Below are 13,613 nucleotides of genomic sequence, written 5' to 3' on the forward strand. Positions count from 1 at the left end.
ACTAGGTTAGAAATAAAAGAAAAAGAGATATCGTTAAGAAGTAACAACAATTTAGAGGGAGTAACAAAGGTTAAAGTATTGCAGAATAGAGGGAATCTTACAGAACAAGAAGAGGCTCTAAAGAGTAAATAAGGGAGTATCTGGATAATATGCTTAGAAAGGTTGTTGTTAAGCAATTGTTTTTTGATAAGTCCAGAGCACAAAATCTTTTAGCAGAATGACTTTATGCAAAATAAACGAGAAAGGATTATTGCCAAGCTCAGGGAGCCTATAGAAAGAAAAAATTCCTGTAGAGGTATTACTGATATTTTGGAAATGTTATGAAACTTTATGTAAAGCAGAAAAATGTGAAAAATCAAGAAAAAGCAAAAATGGAAATATTTATGGAAGACTTAAGTACACCAAGGTTAGAGGTAGATGAGGATCAACAATGAACAGTTAAGATAGGGGGAGGAGATGAGTTAAAAATGGTGACATATAATCAGTCTGCAGGAAGGTCTTCAGGAATAGATGACATTCCTATGGAAGTTTGGAAGCTAGGAGGGAAGAAAGTGATAAAGATATGGGAGGTTTCATTTAACAGCATTTTAAAAGGAGGGGAATCACCACCATCCTGGGAAAGCTGTGGTGGCTGTAATACCTAAAGATGGTATATTTCCATCAGATTCAGCTCCATTTCACCCCGTTTCAATTTGAAACCATGAATATGAAGTGTTTATGTCTATAACAGCTAAAAAAAGGTGTTGTCAAAATTGATAGATATGGATCAGTGTGGTTTAGTGAAGGGGAGGCAAAAATTTGACATTAATAGTACAGTGATGATCAGAGGGAAGCAGAATGTAAGAAAATATTGCTGCCATTGGTGGGTCTTGATGCGGAAAAAGCATTCATCAGAGTAAGCTGTGATTTTATGAGCAGGGCAATGGAAGCATTTAAATTCTCTAAAACAATAATAAGATTAAGTAGGAGGATATATGAGGGATTTGACACAAAAGTTAAAGTGTGGGGGTTCCTCTCTAATAAGTTGTGTCAGAACAGAGGAACCAGGTAGGGGTCATTGGCAAAGAAAATATGGAACCTCAAAATTGAAGGATATAATTAGTATTGTACTCAAGAAAAGTTGGCTTTATTTGCAGACAGTCTAGTTTTGTACCGATAAAACCAGAAAAGGACATCTCAGTGCTGTGGAATGTTCTAAGACAGTTTCAAGTCTTTTTGCGATAGAAAATTAATGAAGACAAAACAAAGGCTACAGCTGTAAACCATGCACCCACACATGAATTGGTTCAGCAACATCCATATTTATGGGGACACTATAAAATGAAGCATTTAGGAGTATGGATTAAAACGGACTCTGTTATGGCAGCTGAGGATATGTGGAAAGAGACTAAAAAACAGATAATACAAAAAACCAAGGAAACTGAAAGCTCTTGTTTATGGACATGGATAGCAAGATACAAGCAGTGAAAATGTTTTTAGTCCCTTTAGTTATATAGAGATCAGGCATATTTTTATCAACCAGAGGAGAAGTTGTGGATGGTAATTAATAAAGAGTTGGAGGATTTTCTCTGGGAGGGGAAGAGGGCAAGGGTCAAGTGGGATAAGCTCATCCTTCCAATAGAATAAGGTGGTTTAGGATTACTTGATTTGAAGGGATATTTTAGAGCTACACAATTAAGACTCATATATATATATATATATATGAAGTGTGGGGGGGGGGTCAAGAAATAATGAGAAAGTGGGATTTTGGATGCAGGTCTTTAGGGAGAATAACAGCAGCCATACCAAATGTTATATTCATAAAGTAGCACAACTTTTTCTAAGAACTAAACCAGCCCAAGAATGAAGAAAGGAGATTTTGCAGATAGGAATTACTACAAGTGGGGGTAGAGAGAATTGACTAGGGGGATGGAATTTGCTGGAGAAAACTGGCAAATATCCAAGGTATTGGGAGCAAATAACTAGAGAGGGAACGGTAATAGAATGAAAAGAGGCCAAGAAGACATTCGGACTGCAGGCCAGAGACTACCTTCCCTCTCAGGGATTAGTATTAGAGTACAGGCAAAGATGAAGGGATAGAGGAATCATAAATGAAAGGCCTGTCATAATAGAGTTTTTAGCTGTATCTAGAACAGAAGGTGATGTTAAAAAGTGGATAATTAGTAAGGCATATAAAACATTGTTTCATAACTAGAAATCAATCAGAGGAGGTTAGAAATAAGTGAGAAGGGAGATTGTATAAGCAGTTCACAAGGAAACAATGGGAAGACAAATGCATAGCTTCCAAATATGCAACAAAGACTAGATGACTGAGGATTTTTGCTTGGAAGAGTTTGCATAGATATTTTCATACTCCAAGCAGACTCCAAAGATTTCTTTTTCTGAGGTAGGTGACAATGTTGGACGAAATGGGAAGCAAAAGGTAGCTGTGAATATGTTTTCTGTCAGACTTTACAAATTCCCTGCAGAATACTCTGTCAGATATATGGATGAGCAAATGTATGTAACTAAGGACATTTTGAGCTGGGATACAACAGAAGCGTAGCTGGTTCAACCATCACCCACCCCTTCAGCTCTTCAAGTAAAGAAAAAAAAGCACTTAACTATAATGAGCCAATCACTACATTGTAAGTGATCGGCTTATTACAGTTAGGTTTATGCCCCCCTGCTCTTCAATTGGCTCACCAGCCAGGTTGCCACATGCATGGCACACCCCACTCATTCCTGCTGCAGCCATTCAGGTGTCTTTTCTGTACCCTGCCTCCAACCCTCTTTCAACATATTTGTTTTGGTTTAAAACACACACACACACACACACACACACACACACACACACACACACACACACACACACACACACACACACACACACACACACACACACACATTTCTTCTTTTTAAACTGTAGCAAACTGATTGCTACAGTTTATACCCTTCCTGCATGGAGTGCTACAGCCCTCAGGTTTTGGTTAAAAAATAATTTATTTATTTTTTTTGCTTTTAAACTGTAGCAAACTGCTTCTTATGATGTAGTAAGCAGTCACTATGGTTTAGACCACAGACAGAGTGCTACAGCTCTCAGGTTTGATCGCAAATGCAATAATGGCTTTTAAAAGCATTGCATTAAAGAAATACCGGGATTGGCTGATTGAGCCCCTGACACTTTGTAACCAGGACAATTTCCCCTTGCACCCCAACGTAGTTATACTACTGGGATACACATCTGAATGGTCTAGATATAGTAAGGCCTTGTTACATTTAGTTCTGATGGCTGCCAAAAAAAGCAATTGCTAGAGAGTGAAAATCAAAATCTAACTCAACTGTCTTTGAAATAGTGAATATTGTAACAGAGATAAAAGAACCGTGAGTGGGATCTTTAGAAAAGGGTGGGGACAAATTTTATAAAAAATGGAAATTGTGGGAACAATACATGCAGAATATTTGGCGGAGGAGTGAGGTTTAAAGGAAGGCAGGAACTGAGCAATTTATATAATGCTGGAGTAATGATAATTGTCCAAAAGAATATATGTGATGTATAATGTTTGTAATTGTGACCATATTAATATGGTTTGTTTTCTTTTAATAATATGTATGCCTATGTCTAGAGTGATAATTCAATAAAGGTGTTAAAAAAAGAATGGGTTACATAATGAGGTATTTCTAGGAAAGGGAGTAGGAATAGTGGGTGAATGGTATTCATGAAATATGTGATATGTTTATTTATAAAAGTAACTGACAAAGGATGTCGAGGGGAAGTTAAGGTACATAAGAAATGATAGAAAACGGAATGTTTCTTGTCAGTAGTTTGTGATTTATCAGCAGAGTAGGAGAAAGGCAGAGGGAAGATATGCATAAACTGGACAGGAAAATAAGGGAGATAAATGGAAAAATGAAAGGTGAGGAAAAGAAGGTTTCGTTAAGGACATTTTGGAAAATGGCTGGAGAAAAATGTAGAAAAAATGTGAGACCGCCAGCTATAGGACAGTTGAAAGAAGATTCTTCTGGAAATCACAGATTTGGAGGGAAAGAAGTGCAAGAGATGATAGGCAGTGGGAAAAAGGAAAGGAGTGTGGAAGGTGGGTCACTTCTGGTAATCTCAAAGTGGCAGTGTTGAAGAAGACTAAGGAACATGAGAGACTATTAAAAGCAAAACAGTACCTTAGTCTGGGAAGTATAGTTAATGAGTAGGAACAGGAATAAAGATATTAAAAAGGTAAGAGGGGAGAGAAAGAGAGAGGCTTTCAGTTCAAAAGTGGGAAGTATAGAGAATATATAGAAGGGGTGATTAACTTGCAGTAATCCCACGGGTAAAAAATGACTGACAGTGAAATGAGGCAGAAATGGAAAAAGGGGAAATAAGGAAATGCCAATGGGGAATGGGAGGTGCTGTGTCAGAGTTTAAGGAATCTGGGGTCAGCATAAGATCAACAGGTAAAAATGATGCAGGAAATGCCTTTCTGTGCCACAAAGGCTAAGGAATGAAGGAAGAACAGAGAATGATACATGTTATAAGGCTAGATAGCAACTTGTATACAATTGCCTAATTAATACCATTTACAAATATAGATTTAGAATACTCTTAAGTATTCAACTGTGGTACCACCTTTGTCATTCTTATAAGAAAAGCGCAGTCCGGGTCTGAACTGTCTGCAAACAGCTAAAGTTAACTTTGAGTATGTGTCTACCTGTTTGAGCCAATATTCATTTCCCCTGGAGAGCACTCTGCTTTGGCTTGTAAGCAGCCCCCCACACACACACACATCTTCCACTTTCTCTCTTATTCCCTTCTGTTAGCAAATAGTATCCATAACTGATCAATACTGTGTGTTTGTTAATTTAAACTGAGACCACAGTAGCCTACTGATACAAGGTTATCCTGTTTTTCCACCTGAGAAATGGTTAAGAAATGACTTACAGTTTCAGAGCAGTCCTTGGTCAATTGTGATTGTTTCTTAAACACAAACTTGTCTTTGCTTTGGCTCATTAGCAGAAGTACAAAGAACTGCCTGCTCACACCCTTGTTCTCCCCTCCCCCTTCCCTGTTTACTACCTTAAGACAATCCTAAAGTTAATAAATATTACCTGTGGCAGGCACCATTTTTAAAACTACAACCACCCTTGTCACTATCATATGTTCATTTAGCAGTTAACTCTGTTAACTGATTGTTTCCAGCCCCCTCATAAGAGCAACTAACAGGGTCTCTACCCGCTTCACTCCCCACCCTGCCCCCTATTCCCTCCCACCCTAGTGGTCCCACCTTTATTACACTCACAAACCCCTCCCATCTTTCCAATAGCCAACCACAGCGCTAACCCAACACTACCTCCTCCATCTTCCCACTACTATCACACCTCCTCAACTAACATGTACAAGCATACCTTACCTATGCTCACTGCATGCACTCTCCTTGCATATCTTACATCCTACCAAAGCTCCATCATTCCCTCACTCAACCACTACCACTGTACTACTACTCACACAACCAGTCATGTCTCACCCTCACTCAGCTCCCCTCCCACCAACTCAAGAACCATCCCTATGCACTCCCACATATTCTACCAACTATATTACTCAAACATAAAGCATCCCTACAACTTAACATAGTAACCCTCCCACCATACCTACTACCCACAGAGCACAATCATAAAGTTTCCCTTATAAACAAACACATTCAAAAACTGAGAAAACTAATAACCTCATGCATATCAAAACTAGCCCTAAGTGGAGACATCCACCCCAACCCTGGTCCTACCATCTCCAACCCCAATCCTCATAATCAGACTAGAAACCACAACTTCTCCCATATTACAGCCAATAGAAAGCCAAGTGACTTCCTTCTACTAAGCCTAAATATTAGAAGTATATCCAACAAAGTCCATGAACTCCATGCCACCATAGACTTGTACTCCCCAGATATAGTCATCCTGACAGAAACCTGGCTAAAACCTCACATTACCAGTGAGCAAATACTCCCTACAGGTTATGCATACTAAGAGTAGACTGGCTAAACAAGAAAGGAGGCGGTGTAGTTATAATATTTAAACAGCATCTAAACATCCAGATCTTAAAATCATCAGCTCCACAAATAGGCAATGAAGAAATAATATATAGCAACCTCAAAATAAACCAAACAAAACCATCAACATAATTGGATGCTACTTCCCACCTGGCCAAAACATCCCTCCACTAGAAAACCTCCTCAGCTGGTCTACCCACCATCTCCCCCAAGAAACTATCATTTTAGGTGATTTCAATATTGACTGGCAATCCTGTTCTGACAACCATCCAATCCATCATGTAAACCTTCATGGCTTCACCCAACTAGTCCAGTCACCAACCAGGATAAATAAAAACTCCAGCAAGCACACTACCCTGGATTTTATACTAGTCAGTAAGAGCCCCCAGTCATATATAACAGACTGCTTATCAGATAGCCTCAGTGATCACTCCCCAACATTACCAAGCTAAACCTGTCATCTACCGTCAAATACGTAAAAAATAAACTTTAACCTACTCACATTCATCTCATCCCTCAAAGAATGTAACTGGCATCCTTTAAAGTACCTCAGTCTATATGACGCAGTTGAATTTTTTAATACTACCTTCCTGAGCATGCTTAATTACCATGCCCCCATAAGATTTTCCAGAACCAAAGCACAACCCTCCCCATGGCTACAGAAAACCACTAAGTCAGAAATGAAAAACAGGGATAAAGCCTGGGAGCACTGGCGCAAAACCAAAACCCCCTCAACTAGACAGAAATTCCTAGAACTACGCAATAGAGTCAAAAAGCTAATAAAACAAGACAAATTCCAATACTACCAATCTGCCCTGGACTCCTCACAACACAGCCTCAAACAGTTCTGGTCCTCCATAAACTCCATCCTCCACCCAGGTAAAGTCAGTACCCCACCTCCTAACATCCCTCACTCCTCAGAAAATATTGCTACCTCATTCAACACACAATTCACTCAAACCATACTATCACTAGCTAAACAACACAACCCCCCTCCCCTCCAACTCACACCTTCAACTAGTAATCTCCCCACTGCCTTCTCTTTTTCTCCTGTACCTACCTCCAACATAAAAAAACTCTTAACTAAACTTAAACCCACCAAATTAGCAGCAGACAACCTCCCAAGTGAATACCTACAAATCACAGCTGATGCTCTGGCCTACCCAGTATCCATCTTGATTAACCAATCTCTGTCAAAAAGTTACATTCCCACACTGTGGAAAGTATCACATATAATTCCCCTCCACAAAGGCGGACCCTCTGCAGAACTAACCAATTACCGCCCCATAGCTATTCTCTCTCCACTCTCCAAAATACTAGAGAGATGCATACACTCTCAGGTCTCAGACTACCACCTTACTAACAACCTCCTTTCCAGTACTTAGCATGGTTTCTGACCAAACCATAGCACCACCACTGCCTTACTCTCCTTTACTAACACTATCCTTCAGCATAAAAACAATGGCTATCTCTCCTCTGCTACTTTCCTAGACCTATCTAAAGCATTTGACATGGTCCCACACAAACAACTTATCTCTGTCCTCAATAACCTATCCTTCTCTCAACCAGTCACCAACTAGTTTCAGAGTTACCTGTCTGACCACCAACAATCCATTATATGGCAGAATGACATATCTCCCCAACTACCTGTCTCCATAGGGGTTCCCCAAGGATCCATCCTTGGACCCCTACTCTTCTCTGTTTACACCAATAATCTAGCCTCTGCCACCAAGCATGGCACACTCATACAACATGCAGATGAATCAACCATCCTCTGCTCAGCCCAGCCCCTACCCAAACTGCAAAATGTCACACAGGAGGCCTTTTCCTCTGTTGAAACTTGGTTATCCGATGCCCAATTAATACTCAACCCAAACAAAACTAAACTACCCATCTTCCAATCCACGAAACATACTCAAAACAACTCTCACTTTAACATCACAGCAAAAGACAACACCACTATATACCCAACTGAACACACCAAATTGCTAGGAGTGGAAATAGACAATAAACTAAAATTTGACATTCACATACCCATGACCATAAAAAAAGTCAACAAAAAAACAGGAGTGTTATACAGAAATAAGCAACTTCTCACCAAAGCAGCAAAGATTTCAGTAGCAAATTCCCACCTTATCTCCACCCTACTTTATGCCTCTCCAATATATACCAACCTAAGGCAATGCGATCTAAACAAGCTAGAGACCTGCTACAACAAAATCGCCAAATTAGCCACAGGGGCATCCTACCATAGTCACCACTGTCTCTTACTTGCTGAACTGGGCTGGCTTGAACTCCCTCACCTCCTTCAGTGGTATCAACTCTCACTCGCCCACAAACTAGTAAACCATCCACTAAATGTCCCATCCCTCCAGAATCTACTCCAACCCTATCGCACCACCAGACCACTAAGATTCAGCAACAAAAATCACTTGCAGATCACTAAAGCCAATAACTCTGCTGGTGAAGCACTATTCTCTTGCACCATAGCCAAATTATGGAACTCCCTTCCACCCACAATTACCTCTGTACCATCATGCACCCACTTCAAAACTTTACTAAAAGTGCACCTAAAAACATGCTGGCTATGCCCTTGCAACTCCCATTCTAATATCACCCACCCCATCCAACCACTACCTTTCTTTCCACTCCACTAACTACCTTGATTATAGCAAGCTCAGATGCTCATAAGCCTAGTACTTATTATACAGCAGGAACTTCTTATTGTAACATTTGTTAATGTCTGTTATGTACTTCACAGATAAAGATTCTAGTTGTCTACTGATGTACTATGTTCTTCATCTGTAAATATGTTGTAAGTAATTGGTATGTTAAATTGTTAATCGCTATGTAATCCAATGTAACTACTGTCTGTTTATTTTAACTGTGGAGCTTTCCTCTCCAGGCCCCCGCTGAAAATGGACCTATGTCCAGTTGGACACTCCAGGTCAACAAATGTAAATAAATAAATAAATAAATAATTTAGTTCTTTCTTCAAAAACGTAAGTTACTATTAACTATATAACATCTTGTTTTATCTCTCTAGTTCATGATTGTTGAAAGGTATCCCTTGTCTACTGGATCATGGGATGGGGTATGGCTTAGAAAGATCCCCTTAGTGGCTCACTTCCCAATTATCAAATATATAACTTTGGCAATGCAAATAAGCAAACTGTAGCAGAATCTAAGGCAAGTGAGGAATTCTGGGGTGCTTTATCTGTAAAGGTTGAGGAGAGGACAGGATTAGTTAAATGTAATAGAAAGGAGGTATTTATTAATACTGGGAAATTATACAGTATAAGGATATTCATGATCCAAAGCTATAAAAGGGAAGAGTTTGAAATATGAAGAAGTTGTGTGTTTTTATGTAATAAAATTATAGGGTACAAGGGAGAGGGTGCTGAAGGTTTAAATAACTAGTGTTTAGTCAGGAAGATCGAGATGCACAAACATCTACACCATCAGGTCTCTAGAAAGCGAAAAACATAGGAAGGAAAGTAGCTAAGAGTTCATTAATGGCTAATGAACTGGACTGGAATTTGCATTATTTTTTATTTAATTGTTTAAGGAGAAGACTTTGGAGTCTGGTTAGGGTTAGCACACATGAATAAGGTTTTGCGGTGGGGGGGATCTACGTAATTGTGGTAACCTAGAATATTTCCCCTTCTCTGAGGTACAGTCATCTCTCTCTCTTTGTGTGTATGTATATATATATATATATATATATATATATATATATATATATATATATATATATATATTAGTCTTATGATAATTACACTAGTGTTCATCCTTTTTATTAAATTTTGATTCTGTACCCCTGTTAGATTGGAGTCTAAGCTTGATATCTAAAACATTTCACTTACATTTTGGAAAGATATTCTGAAGCAACTAAAAAAAAAGAAGACCCCCCCCCCAAAAAAAAAAAAATCCCTCACAGAAACCCCAGCTGAACAGTTACTTCAGCAGAGTAAAAAAGAAAAAACAAAACTGAATTTATGTTTTAGTTACTTTCTGTATCCTGGATTTCTGTTTTTTTTTGTTTGTTTAAATGTCAACTATAGAACCCATTCCATATAAAACAGGAAATGCATTTGGCCTGCTTCAGTTTGTTTCCTAGTAGACTATATTAATTTTTTTCTTCACAACTTTCATATGACTACTATTACTGAATGTTTCTTCACTAAAAGTAACGGATATGTCACATTGAGATACAAAGAAGGTGAAGATAAACACACAATAGAATCAGAGGATTTTAGAATAGCTTCTATTATGGGTAAAATATCTTAAATATTATCTGTGCTGGAAAACAACTGTAATACATTCCAAAAACATTTTTGGAAGTTTTGAAGAGTTTGAATCTTGCCCTAAAATCACCTTCTTATCTAAATGTCAAAGAAGAATTCATCAATTTTTTGCTTGAAAATGGTCAAAAATAGTGCTGCAGTTGTGTAGACAAATTCCTCAGCTAGTTAAAGATAACATTCTGTGAGAGGCGTCACAGCAGAAACACGTGTAATCTTCACATAGATTTCAGATTCTCCAAAGGCAGTGCTATTTTTATTAAGGAAAATTATAGTACATTCCTCAGTCTGTAAGCAGCAGTAAACAGTAGAAACATTTAAAAACTGTTATACTGGGTAAGTGTATCATTCGATCTCTTATTGAAATATGCAGACTTCCTTGCTGTACTCGTTTTTCTTAACAGTTCCTTTCATTAATATGAGATTACAGTGATGCCAGTTACCTATAAATCCAGTTTGCCGGCACTGTTTTAACCTCCACTTATATGTCCTGTGTGTCAGCACTGAGACAATCATGTCCTAACAATATTGCCAGCAGGGTACGTCAGCAATGTTCTCCCTGTAACTCAGAACAGCTCTATCTGAGTAGCAGTGTCTAATGAAAACTCCTGACAGCCCTGCATGTTAGGATGGACTAATCTCTAATTGTGTGTTAACAGTGACTAATCAGTAACTCCTTCCAACTCATTTTGTTAGCTGTGACTTACCAGTAACTGCTCAGTGTATGCAACATTTTATTATTATTTTTGCCTCACTGCCTGCTGTACATCAACTCTCCTCTGACAGGTCTTGAATTAATTCATTCACATAGGAGATGGGAGTCACTAATATCTACAGAGTGAAGGCTAACAGGAGGGACCTATCATCCAGATAGGCATAGATTTTGCTTGTGCCCTACCCCACCTTACTGATTCATTCACATACACAGGAATGCCCTCATCTCAGCAGTCTGTGGATATGGGCTTCACCATGTCTGACCGGGGACTCTTACATTTAAGGGTCCTAACCATCCCCAGGCTGAAGAATTACCTAATGTCTCTACCTCATATCCTTGGAGAAATCAATTTGGAGCTCAGGGGTATTCTTGGAGAGCCTAAATCCACCTCCTGCATATGTCACAATGGGGGCTATTCATGTGTGCAGTGTAGACTACCATCATTGACTTGATGTAGCCAAGATCAAGTCCCCAATCTGGTGCTGTGTACTGAGTATCTATATGTGTTAGGCATCAGTAACATGGTGATCAGACTACCCCCTCTCACAAGGATGGGTGAATTTTGGTACCTATTCATGCCCATCTTCCCCCACCCAGCTCTTCTGCTGCCATTGCCCATTGCACAAAACTTTGACCATCTTAGTCTGAATCATGATCTGGGCTCTAACTCTTCACATGATGAAACTACTCTGTCAGCCCAATGCAATAGCAGTGCCTAAGCAGTAACTACTGTTATCACAGTGTGTTAGCAGTGTATAACTGTAACATCTGCTATAGCAATGGGTTACTAGTATCTAACCAGTAACCTCTGTCATCGCAGTGTGTTAACAGAGTCTGCCAGTAAGTTATGTCAGCCTGCAGTGTTTGCAGTCTCTAAACATTAACTTCTGTGAACACAGTGTAAGAGAGTTTAATTAGTGAGTTCTGTTAGTCCTGCATGTCAGCAATATCTGAACAGTAACTTCTGTGAGCACAGTGTACGAGAGTTTAATTAGTGAGTTCTGCTAGTCCTGCACGTCAGCAGTATCTGAACAGTAAGTTCTGTCAGCCTGCAGTGTTTGCAGTCTCTAAACATTAACTTCTGTGAGCACAGTGTACGAGAGTTTAATTAGTGAGTTCTGTTAGTCCTGCGTGTCAGCAGTATCTGAACAGTAAGTTCTGTCAGCCTGCAGTGTTTGCAGTCTCTAAACATTAACTTCTGTGAGCACAGTCTAAGAGAGTTTAATTAGTGAGTTCTGTTAGTCCTGCATGTCAGCAGTATCTGAACAGTAACTTCTGTCAGCCTTGTGTTTTTGCAGTGCTTATCTGGTACCATCTGACAGCACAATTTGAGTGCCTAACTCTTGAAATTATTATAGTGTGCCACAAATAATAAGCCTACAGTCTAATTTACCGTAACACTTTGCAGAAATAAAATAGGTTATCAGTGTGTTTTCAGATTCTACCTTTTCTCCTTTGTTAACTCAGTTTACTTAGGGTTTGAATTCAATTTTAATACGCATTTAACAATACTGACTCCACACGGAGACATTGTTATTGAAAAGTAAGAGTGAGACAAGGCGTATTCTGTCAGACCTGACTTGGTGAAATTATTTATCTCTAAGTTCCCCCATCAGGGTAAATCCCCTTTCCCACCTGCTATGCTGATCATGCAGTAGGTTATAGTTGAGAGTGAGTACAGGCGCTGTTCCCCTGCATTGGGGGGGGGTGTTGGGGCAAAGCCCTGCATGTAAACATCTTTGTTTCTATTTGTGGCTATGTTTGCTAAGTGTGTTCTGAAGAACTGCATTCATCACAATGCCCTCAACTGTATTGCTTTTGGAATTTTGATTTAACATTAAACCATCATGAGAGAGTTGTCAGATCATTTTGCCAGTATCATTTGCAGCCACTTTCTGGCTTAGCTAAATGATATGTTCTCCTTTCAGTTAGCAGAGCAGTTTGGCAGCAGTATCCATGATATCTAGCTATAATTTTGAAGTCTAGCTTGCAAATTATGGCTCCAGCTTGCTGTCAGTTGACTCATTCTGCAGTAGCACTGTCACAAAACTGTGCAGTGCCATTAAACACTGGTATGCCATCAAGTCCTATGGCTAACCAGATGGTCCAGTTTTGGAGTAGAGGAAGATGAAATCTCTAGCTTACTGTTGTCTATTGAGGGCTATTTTGAGGACCCATTTCACCCATGGCCCTTGATAAAGGCACAGAGATACAAAACCTCAGATCGGTACATGTGCACTTACTCAAATATACACTACATGCACTTATGGGAAATTTGCAAGATCATAATTTAACCTAAGCAATACATTAGGATGCGACAGAAATGAGAGCATCCAGGGAAAATCAATGCAGACACAGGAAAGACATGAAGATTCTACACAGAAGGTAGGAATTAAAGTGGAGAACCAAGCACTGTGAGGCAGTAATGCTAACCAGTGTACTACTGTGTTACCCTGATAACCAACAAAGTCTGAGAATCAGACATGGAGCGTACATATCTTGTTGCTGAAATCCTTTCCTGAGAACCAGATATAACATCACTGTAATGGGGGTGTATGTATCACTTTGCTAAGACTG

The sequence above is a fragment of the Protopterus annectens genome, chromosome 7.part0, assembly GCF_019279795.1.
Source record: "Protopterus annectens isolate FY-2018-M chromosome 7.part0, PAN1.0, whole genome shotgun sequence".
NCBI lineage: Eukaryota > Metazoa > Chordata > Ceratodontiformes > Protopteridae > Protopterus > Protopterus annectens.